The following is an 11,674-nucleotide window of genomic DNA, read 5'->3' on the forward strand; positions in this document are numbered from 1 at the left end:
AAAAAAATGGTATCTTCTCTCCAACATGAGAAGAAAAGAAAGGAGAGATGAGAATTGCATCCGGTGGAGTTGAGTTGAGCTGAGTTCAGTCAAGCCACAAAATGAGGGAGGACTTTTCCATGAGAGTCAGAGTCTTTCTGGCTCTTGTCCAATGTCTAAGCCAGTAGCTGCTGTATACTAGGTACTGTGCTGCATCCTGAGATTGCAAGGAGTAGCAAGACATGGCCTCTGTCCTTGTGGTGTCCCCAGCCCCCTGGGGACACCACACTGGGGGAGTGGGGCAGGCCAGGCCATCCCTCTTCCACGCACCTGTATTTGACTCTCCTTGTCTCCTGCTCTTGATACCCCCTCCATTGCCCTGGCCCTGGCTTTGCATCTCCCTTTTTCCTTCCCAACTCTGCTGTCTGTTTTTGACCACAGTACGTATGGAAGTATGTTTTTATTCATTGAATGTTGCACTGAGAGTTTTTCTCACGTGTTCTTTAAACAAGAATGAGTGAGCAGTGTGTTGAACCTCTCTCTCTACCCACAGTGTTCATTTGCTTTTTTGGCATATGGGAGTCTTGCTGGGAAAGATTCTTGTCCTCAACTTTAGGGGTATACTGATCATGCTTCCCAGAACAAGACTGAAAGCTCCACTGGACACATTTTTAATCTTAAACCGTTGGCTTAGAAAACCACCTAGATAGGTAGGTTTTTTTTCAGGGATCCGGGAAGAGAGCTTGGTGAGAACACAAGTAGTTTAGATTCAGGGGCATTATGGTGCTCAGACTGTTTACTAAATGAATGGGTGAGTGATATATGGTGACAGAAGCTGGCTGCAGGCTTTGCTGATTGCAAAAGGTCTCGCTAGCTTCACCTTTCTCAAGTGGCATAAAATATTCTCGGTAGCTCTTATTTTCTGTTTAGGCAGATCCATCCCTTTGCTGTCAATAAGAACAGAACCAAAAAGGTCACGATTTTTCATTGTCAACAAGAAACAATGAGTGGGTGCATTAGGGCTGCAGTCTGGAAAAAGAGGAACGGGCTCCAGTGAGCCCAGCTGGTACCCACGCTCCAGGGGGAAGGCTTCTGAGCCTCAATATCTTTGTGGTCTTCGGGCACCATCTCTTTGGGAGGGAGGGGGGCTAAGACAAAACGAGACAGAGATGGACGTGGAACCCCACTCAGAAGAGGAAAATGGAATCACATCCATCCAAGGAGCCCACCTGACGACTCACAGTCTTTATCTTGATTGGGTTTTCTTGACACACGTTTGTAACTTGAACCGTAATGTGTTTTGTGCTCCATAATGGGCTTTAAAAGTGGTAGTCTGGGCAGGTCATTCACGCACACGACCAGCCATGTATGTGCTGGATGACTGACCTATACCTCTGATCAGGTGTGGTGCGTCGTGAGGGAGCGTGTTTGGATGGCAGGCGCGTCGACTCCCCAGGTGCACAGAGTCTGGGTTTGGCCAGCCTGGAGCGTTCACAAGCAATAGGCACAGCCTTTTGAGATCACACGTACATGGAGAGGCCCCGGCAGGCCTGGGAGGAGACAATCAATGCGTGCATTATCTTTTCACTTTGTGAGAAACAAGTCAGTTAGCCGTGCCGTTAGTTAGGAACGAAAAGGTCTGAGTGGTGATAATTATAGAATGAATCCAGGAAGGAGGGAAGGACTTTGGGGGTTATAAACCCCAAATGGTGTCTTTATGAAATACTTGAGGATCTCCTTTTCTTCTCCCCCCCCCCCCCAAATTAGTCTCTTACCATCGAGATATAGTCGTTATTTTAAAAAGCAGCCAACAGTTTGGCTTTTATTTTCAAATTCTTTTAATGGGGTTATTACAGACAAAGATGAGAGCGTGCGTGCAAGAGAGCGAGAGCGAGAGACTTTTGAAAGCCGATTTAAAGGCAGTTGTTTGAGAGACCAGGAGAGTCTCCGTCAAGAGTGATCTGGAAAAAATTGCCAAGAGAATTCATGTTGGCTCAGCAAATAAACTGCCCCTGGAGAAGCTGATTAATGTTTATTTACATCCATCCCGATGTTCGGGCTCTGGTGGCCACAGCAGGCCGACTGAGATAAGCAATCAGGGCACACTCATTAAGGACCCACCATCCTCCCCAGTGTCACTTCATTACCCCCGCTTCATTTATTCGCTTTGAAATTATGATGGGGAATTGACGCCTCAAAGTGTGTGTCTTGTCACGACTGATTTCTCCTTGTTTGTGGAGAAATCAGGTGCGTATTCGCTGTTGCCCGGATCGAGCGCCCCTGGCTGAGTCCCAGGCCCGGGCCAGAGATGTACCAGCTGCCATCGGCTCTCCCCCTGCCCCGCCACCACCGGGAGCAAGAGACGATGTGTATCCCAAACTGGGGCTCCATCTGGGGCCTCATGGTTCAACAGCAGCTCTGCATGGCCAAGTGGGCGCCGAATGCCGCTACCCTCTCCCGGAACGACCCACAAAAGCCTCTCCCTGCCAAACACACTGATGGTGCTGCATGACCCCAGCTAAGTCTTCTTCCCAGTTCCCTCCCTCACCTCCCTCCTGGGGCCCATTTTCACCTGCCATCTTGGATCCTTCCAGTCAGGGTACTACTCCCTGGGCCTGTTGCCCCAGCATCCCCTCTTCCAAAGGCCTGCAGAAGACGTTTGGACATTTCCAATTTGGGAGAACCTTGCTCCTGAGTAACCAGTGGTGCAAGGGCCTGATGAGGAGGCTCGGCGGTTCTGCCATGCCATCATCCGGGAGAATGCCATCACTCCCCTCAGGAAGCCGACAAGGACCCAGGGAACAGCACTGTGTGCCCTGGATGTAAATGAGCAAAGGGAGAGAAGATAGCCTAAGCTCAAAGCCCCCATCAGACACTCAAGACCTAGTTTCTGCCTAGGAGAGACAGCGTTGCTGTGGGGACCCAGGGAGAACGGCAGAGAGCCTTATGTCATGTCACTGTCCTTGCCGGACGTGATGGACACAGCACAAAGCACAGCCCAGGGGGCAGCCGGGGCAGGACCCCTCGGCAGCTACTGGAACAGGAGGTGCTCACCCCATGGAGCCAGAGGAGCGTGTGGGCCCAGTTCCCGAGGGTCGTCCACCCCCAATTCCAAGGGCAGGTTTGCAGCCTGCACCTCCCATGCAAGGCCCCATTCCGAGGGCTCTGTACGGACTAACTTTCTGAATCCTTGACGTGGCCCTTAAGATAGGCAGGGTATCCGGCAATGTCTAGACACTTTCTGGTTGTCTCAACTGGGGTGGGGATGCTCCTGGCCTCGAGTGGGTCAATACCCTGCAGTGCCCTGGGCAGCCCCCTGTGACTCAGAACGGCCCCGAATGACTCTAGCACCAAAGCTGGGGACCACTGAGGGGGCTTGAGTCATCACCCCCACTTTACAGAAACAAAACACGCAGAGAGGGGCAGTGACCTGCTCCAGGACAAACAGCGCAGAGAGGGGCAGCATGTGTGCTGCAAGCTCGAGGCCAGGCTGCTTCTCAGCCGCCCACTAGGAAATGCCACCGTTCACTTGGCCTGCAGGGGCGCGTTTCTCGTTTCTCGTTTCTCCGCACAGGCTGGAGACCACCCCCCGAGTGGCCGATTCGGGAGCCCTCTTTCCAAAAGGCTGAAGGCACAGCACCTGGCAGTGTGACCTCTTGGTTCCTGAATCGAGTGGTTTGGGAAAACCATCAAAGGCAGCGGGCAGAGAAAAACCCACCGTGCAGGACCAACGTCACGGGAGCCCCTGCCAAACCCAGTGAAGGCTCCTTGCCGAAACCTCACATTCTTGGATCCTCAAAAGAGCAGCCTCTGAATTTTCATATATTTTAGCATTTAATAATCCAAGAAGTCTGAATAATAAACATTAGGATAGAACGAAGTTGTTCCCTCTCCTTCTCCCAGACAGGACCTGGGCCCGTGGCTTGCGGTGCTGTAGCTGGTAGGATCACAGCGGGACTGTCCCATGGGGACAGATGGTGCCCAGGAACCCAGCTGGGCCTTGAGCTGATCCCCGGGCAAGAGGCACGGATCGCAGAATTCCGTGCCGGGTTACCAAGGGTGCTGTTGGCGTGGTAAGTGCAAGGGTCTGTTTTGTTTTTTCCTGATTCCGCTAAGCTGGACAGTGACCACGGTCTGTTAAATACCTTGCAAAAAGCCTTTCGAACAGCTGGGCTGTTCTGCACATTTAATCTCGGCCCGGAAAGAGGAGAGAGAGATGGCCTCACTGGTAAACACCAGCGAGCCGCCCAGCTGCTGTCAACGTATCCTGCAAGAGTCTGACCCCACAGCCCCTCCCTGGGGCTCCCCGTTCTCGAGGCCACTTTGAAAGGATGCAGTATTTTATTCCACCATTAGAGTTTGGGACCACAGTGCCCTCCCGGGAACAAGGATGAGGGGATCCCGGTTTCCTTGCAGCATTTTACGGACTTTCTGAGGTGCATGAGGACACCCGACCTAAAGAAAGGGGGGAGTGGGCTCTCCCGAATTCAGGGAAGGTCTGGGGCTGCAGCCCCCTCTGCTCCCCACTTTGCTCACAGCCACCCCCCTGGAAAACAGTGCCCTCCAAACAAGGGAGAACGGAGGCTCCCCTGCAGGCTGGTCTGTGTAGTCTCAGAAAGGGATCTGGTGCCACCTTGAGCTGCTTTGCAGGAAGCAGCCGAAACATCTAGAAACCGCCTGTCCCTGTTTACAAGAGCTGCCGCCCAAAGCGTCAAGCTGGTGTCTGGCTCTTGTTTTCCAGCCTCTTGGTGTCTGCTTCCCCCATTCCCCGGCGACCTCACCGACCCCCGTCAAGTGGGAATGCAGCGGGGGCCTCACAGAGGTGCTGGACCAGCCTAGCCCCCCTCACTGCCCCCAGGACCTGGGGGCCACTCTCTCCAGCAGGGAGGTGGCCCTGGCAAGGCCAGCCCCCGGCCCCCGGGCCTCTTGGAGCTCTTCAAATGTCACTTAGCAGCAATTAGGTAATCAGGGAAGAAAGATTTCCTGAAAATTAGTTCAAGGTTGGGGGTAAGAGGGAAATTGCCAGGCAGAGACTTCTTGTTTACGAAAGCTGTCCCTTGTCAGCCCTGTTTTCCTTCCAACTAATCAGCCACCCAGCGCTCGCCCCCACCCCGACCAGCTGGGAAGCCTCAAGCCCCCCATGCTCCTCACACAGCAGACCTGGCCTCATCAGCCCCTCTCCCAAGGGCTCTGTGTAGCAGCCCCAAGGCAGGTTTCTGTCTCACTCATGAGACTCCACTGAATGCATCAGAAAGGGCAGGAGGGCCGCAGGGCCAAAGGGGGGCCTCACGACCTGGCCTTCCTCAGCTCGTAGCCCTGTGGGGCCTCAGCCCGGGCACCCGGGTCCCTCTAGAGGCTGGCACGTCCTCCCCCACCCCCACCCATGAGAAAACCAGCTGTTTTCAGGAGGCTGCACCCGAGGATCACCTCCGCCAAAGCTTTCTTCTAAAGGAAAAGTCTCGTCTGTGCCTTGAATAAAGCGACTGGTTCCACAGTTGCTTGGGTTAGCACAGGACGAAGCCTTGCTTTACTCTACAGGAGGTAGAGTAATTTTTTTTTAATATGGAAGAATAATACTCAGTGCTTCCCAGCCAAGGGTGGTTCTGCGCTCTAAGGGACACTTGGCAACATCTGGGGTCATTTTGGGCATAACATCTGGGGTGGGAGGCTGCTATTGGGGTGCAGTGGACATCGGCCCAACAGCCTAGAGTGCATAGGACAGCCTCCTACAACAAAGAATAACTTGACCCCAGATATCAGTCGTGCCAAGGTGGAGATCTGACCTGGCACACAGCAAGCTGGACAAATCCCAAGTGCATACGGCAATGACTTTTCACGTCTGGACACACTCTTACTTTCCTAATAGCGCTGTGAAAAGCCACCACAACTAGTGGTTTAAAACAACCCACATTTATTATTTTGCTATTCTGGAGGGCAGAAGCTTTTAGGAGAGAATCCACATCCTTGCCTTTTCCTGCTCCCAGGGGCACCTGTGGTCCTTGGCTCACGGCCCCAGCCTCTGTCTCCACCCCTTTTCTGTCTCTGACTGTCTTGCCTCCATGATGATGACCTTGGGCCCACCCATTAATCCAGGAGAGTCTCCCCACTTCAAAATCCATCCCATCTGCAAAGTCCCCTTTGCCATATAAGGCAGCATACTCATGGGTTTCGAGGATTAGGACATTGACATCTTTGTGGGGGGGGTGGGGGGCATTATTGAGCCCCCCACAGACTCAGATGGAAACGAAGACCACTTTCATAATCTAGAAGTCTCTCATGTGTTCCTTCCCCGCCCCAGTACCCCTCCCCACCATTCTGACTTCGATCACTGTAGAAAATTTTGCTTGTTCTTGGGGCTAATGATTTTTAAAGAAAATCCCTCTTTATTCAAGGCTACATATAAAATGTTAATACAATTGTGAAGAAACCCCAACATTGGATCCCTAGAGAGCTTCAGGGACGTTTGTAGGCTGAACACTCGGGCCCAGCTTGGAAAGGACCAGAACTTAACGAGGGTGAGCAGTGGTTATTCAGCAGCCAGAGATGCACGTTAATTATAGAAGAGACGACGGGGAAGGGAGGAGCAGAGGGTGGGATGTAGGCACCAGTAATCACATATATTCACAGAGAAGCAAATCATGGTGGAATTTTTAAGACGCTTAACATAGTTTTTTAAGCCCCTGGTGCTAATATACAAAGAGTCGTCCCGGATGAGGGGGCTGGGGCGTGGCTGCCCCATAGCTCTAGAATGACAGACTTACGGATGGCAAGTTGCAAATATTCACAATTTTTCTCGTTTATCCAACAACACCGGGATGGGGCTTGGGGCCAAGCAGCAAGACTCAGAAGCTGGGGGTGGGCTGGAATACAAGAGCCAGTGGTTGTCCGAGCTGCCCGTGCACGGGGAGACAGACGACCAGTGAGTAGCGCGTCCCACATCTTGTTTAGTGCTGGAGTTTAGGTTCAGGTGAACCAGGGCACCCGCCCCCAACCCCAGGCAACCACTGATCTTTTTATTGTCTCCACATGTTTGCAGTTTTCTAGAATGTCATGTGGTTGGCATCATGGAGCCTTTTCAGACTGGCTGCTTTCACTTAGCGGTATGCTTTTAAGGTGCCTTCCATGCCTTTTGGTGGCTTGCTGGGTCTTTGAATTTTCAGGTGTTATGTTAGTATGATGGTTGTTAGGAGGCATCACACAAGTCATTCAAGGAGCAGTGTGAGCCATCTGATGGCCCGGACTCCACGGCCTGTCACCATCCTGCTTCTAGCCCAGGTCCGCCCGCCAGATGGACCAACATCACAAATATGTCCCACGCCAACATCCTGGTCTAGTGGTGAGCCCAAAGGCAGCTACAGTTTTCCAGAGGACCATGGGCTAGGGCTTATGATCCAAAGAAATTTCTCTATTTCCTTCATCTAGAGAGTCTTATGTCAAATAGCTCTCAAGACCTCGAAGTTTGGAAGTGCTCCTGGGGGCTGGGGGTTCGGTAGTGAGCAGTCAACCAAGTGCTTGTCCTTCCTCCCTGGGAAACCAATATGGCCCAGCCATCCTGAGCCCTGCTTGCTTCTTCCTCAGCTGACATGTCCAGTTGGCTGCCTGCCTTCATGAGCTCACCCCGGAACATACATATATTGTGTGCAGAGCCTTTTCAAATGTTTTTTTTTTTTTCTTATTAAAACAATAATAGCTACACTATAAAACTATTAATCTGGCAGTAAATTCTTACAGGAAATTTACTGCGATGGCTATATTTCAGAAATTGGCCATATTATCCCAGAAGGAGGTACAATTAAACATTTAAGAATAAAAGTCGTGCAGGATTTAGGTGGCGCCTCTCGTCTGAAGGTTTCGAAGACTGTCTATTCTTTGCCCATCAAATGCTCTACAGATGGTTTCAGAGGCTGAGAAATGGCAGAGTGAAGTGCAAGGTCAACCATGAACTCATCCGCAGAGCCGACTTGTCTCATTGCTCCGTCGGCTGTCCTTGTAGCTTCTTTGGCTGCCACTGTTTTCTGTTTTTCGGAAGGTACATCCCCCGTCCCTGTGCTCCTGTGATTTACCGGGGCTCCTGCAGGTGGTTTGACCTGGGTGTGTGGCTCCCACGTGGTCAGGGTGTTTCTGGACCAGGGGAGAAGGGGAACTAACAGAAATGGGGGGAGATCTCGTGGACGGACATAGGACAGAAAGAACACGAGGAAAGGGACGGTAGAGATTGGAGTCCCATTTACGGAAACCTCCTGGGAAAAGATGCCCCAAGAGGAAAAAGTAAGAAGTGAATTGTGGACAAGAGGTCGGAGGCCGTGGCTGTAGTGGGAGCTGCCGACGGTGTGAAGCAGGCCCCCTCTTGGGGCGGGGGGCTGTCCGTGTGTTTGGGGACCTGGGATCGTGCACATGCAGAGTGAAATCCATCCTAAATAGAGGAGCTGGATGACTCGGGGTTGGTCCAGAACACAAGAGGAAGCGAGGGTCCTGGGGGGAGGTGTTCTGAGTAAGGCGAGTGGAGTGGACATCATCGGGGACTCTGAGTTAATGGGGGGCCTGGAAAGCCAACCAGAGAAAGCCATTTATCCAACCTTTCTGCCCACACAGAGCCCCTACTACGACGTGCCAAGCTCCGTGCAGAGCAGCAAGCAGGATGGGTCCTGGGCAATCAGGCCTTGTGCTGCAGGCAGTGGGGAGCCACAGAAAGCCAAGGGGCGAGAGAGTGCCCAGAGGCCTCTGGGGCTTCAGAATGAAGCTTTGAGTACACTTTTCTCCCGCCGTTCACCCAGCCTCTGTGGTTCCTGACAGCACATCAAGTGTTGGCCTTGTGGGGCAGGGCTGGTCTTCCTGTCCCTCCCCAGCTCGGCACGTGCTTCTTGAGAGCAAGAAGGAGCCCCTCGCCGAGATGCCCCACGACTTATGCGGGACAGGCTCAGTGAATGTCCAAGCCTCAGCAGCCCTGCTTTGGTGTGTCTGTGGATGTGGGTCAGAGTCCGACTCCTGGGTGCCCGGTGAGCCGTCTGCACGGTGGACTCGGGGAGCTGTGGTCACCACCCTGCCCGGGGCGGGTGCTACCCAGCCATGGCGCTCGGTCTCACCCATCCTTTCATTCTTTCGTTGCTGGGCTGTCGGCTGCTCCCCAACCATCCTCCCTTCTACCGCTGGGACCCTGAAGATTCAAGAGGTACCATAAGTAACTCGCCCAAGGCCAGCCAGCCAGCGTCAGAGGGGAGTCACGGCCGGGATCACGCAGGCCTGTGGCCCTGGCCCCTCAACAGGCATGAAATCCCAGTTCTGAGGGCTGTGCTGTCCTCTCTCCTTTGCTGGGACACAGGACGACACCGCAGATGGAGGAAGGGCCCGCTTCATCTCACAGACTTGGAACCAAGCCCTGCTCCATGAGTTACCCCCGACCCAGAGATGAAGCAGCACAACTCAGAGGAAGGAGGGTCAGCACACGTGTCCCACCTGTCTCACTGGGCCGGAGTCCGGCCATCTCTGGGACGTTATACCTCCTGGGCGAGTTTTAGACACTGGGATGAAAGTCACGTGTATTTCTGCCATACATTTGCTTTCCATCTTGCTCTGCCCAATTGGCCCATGTGGGCACCCAGAAGGGCAGATGTGGAGGCCAGGAGGGGAAGCAGGGTGAGTTCTAGAAGGAGGTGGTAGCAATGGGAAAGGGTGTTTGGTTGGCTTATAGAGCTGTGGCACGTTCCAGCTGTCGGTTTTCCTAGCATTAGGTTGTAATTATCCTGTGGTGACTCCACCTGAATCTTCCTGAAGATCGACTGACCCTGTGACTTGGACCCAGTGACCAGGCTCCTTGGAAGAAGTTGTTCTATTCAGCTCTGAGCAAAGGGAGATGTTCCAGGCTCTCTCTGCACGTGATCACCCCCTGACAGCTCCAGCTTCTTCAAGAAGGTTCAGCAGCCAGAAAGCCCACAGGAAGACACCCGCTCTGGTCTGCTGGGAAGCCTGGCATTCTATAAGAGGATTTTTGTTTTGTTTTGTTTCTTTGGATCTTAGAGGAAATATGTAAAATGAGGCTCACAAGAAGCTGGGAAGATGTCTGGGCTGCACAGCTGGCTGGGACCCTAATGAAATTAAAAATGAAGAAGGAGAAGTGATGGGAAATTATTGCAAAAGTATTTTCTCCAAGTTGAGGAGGGGGATGGGGAGAAGAGAGAACATAATTTATTGGAGGTTGGGAAAAGGGCAGGACTTGCTCTAATAAACATCTCGCAAGAAAGCTAACTAAGGAGAGTCTTTCTTGGATCCATAACGGATCGTGCACTCAGCAAGCTCCAGGGATATGGCCCAGCGGAATTAGCAGAGGAATCCGGATCCTATCAGCAGATGGTGTGGCCTGAGCTAACAAGCACACGCCTTAAAACGAAGCAGATGGGGCTTTGTTGGAGGAAAGAGCTGCTTCTTATATTACGTTTCAGAGGTTTTGTAGGGTAATGATAATAACATCTTCCTTTCCGCTTTTCCCAAAGCACCCTAGCTTCGTAAATAGGTCAGCACCATGCAGATCCTCAGCCCCCACTTCGCCGGACCGGAACCTCCGGGCTCAGCCCACGAGGCTGGAAGGCTCGCCCAGGTGGACAGAGGTAGGAGCAGGGACAGAGCCAAGGGCTTCCACGTTCCCAAAAGAAGGCTTTCCTCTGCTTCCATGAGGGGATTCCTTGTCCCTGCTCCCCTCCAGAGGCTGGAAACTGGGGCCAGACCCGTCCTGTGGCATGCCACAGTGGTCCCCCTCTCCCTTTCTGCCACTGAGTTGGTTGCATTTGAAAACTGGGAGGATTTATGTTGCAACCCAGATGTACAACTTCTCTCGAAGAGTGGGGAGATGTGGCAGCTGTGGCCACATTCCCCCGTGGTGCTGGCACTCGGCCAGGGCACCCCCAGCCCATGTCCCTCATTGAGGATCTGGCCTCAGGCCACGTCTCTGGCCTGGTTCCCTGGGTGTCTGAGTGTGTGACACCTCTTCTGTGCCAGGACCCCCACCCCCCATTTGCAGCAAGCACCCTCCCAGGTCCCCAAGGCAAATGGAAAAAGGGGATGAACGTTGTAGGGATAATTAAAAGGCGGGAGTTTTAGTTCTTGCCAGAATCCTGTGGGCACCATGCAATGAAGTCCACATGAGAGCACGAGCTAATCACGTTACTACCACATCCTCTGAAACTTGAACTTACGCTGAACAGAGTCCGTGGAGCTCAGTTCCAGCTAGACCATCAGATCCAGCCCGCCGGCTTGATTGTGTGGAGGGCCTTTAAGAAAACATTAGTGGAAATCTAAATGCCTATCAATAGAAGACTGGCTAAATAAAATGAAACATTGCGTATGACAGAATTCTAATTAGCAGTTAAAATGAATGAACTACCGCTCCGTTGATATATATTTAAACATACACACAGCATAATACTGTATTAACAGGACTTGGCAAAGTACCCACCCACTGCCTGTTTTTGTAAATAAAGTTTTATTGGCACACATCCATGCCCATTTGTTTACATATTGCCTGTGGCAGCTTTCACACTGCAACAACAGAAACGAGTAGCTACAGTGGAGACCATATGGTCCACCGAGCCGAAAATCTTTATTAGTAGGCCATTTACAGGAAAAGTTAGCTCTCCCTTGCTCTATATTATTTTGGGATATATATATATATATATATATATATATATATATATATATATATATA

Source organism: Neomonachus schauinslandi, chromosome 10 (assembly GCF_002201575.2).
Source record: "Neomonachus schauinslandi chromosome 10, ASM220157v2, whole genome shotgun sequence".
In the NCBI taxonomy this organism is placed as follows: Eukaryota; Metazoa; Chordata; class Mammalia; order Carnivora; family Phocidae; genus Neomonachus; species Neomonachus schauinslandi.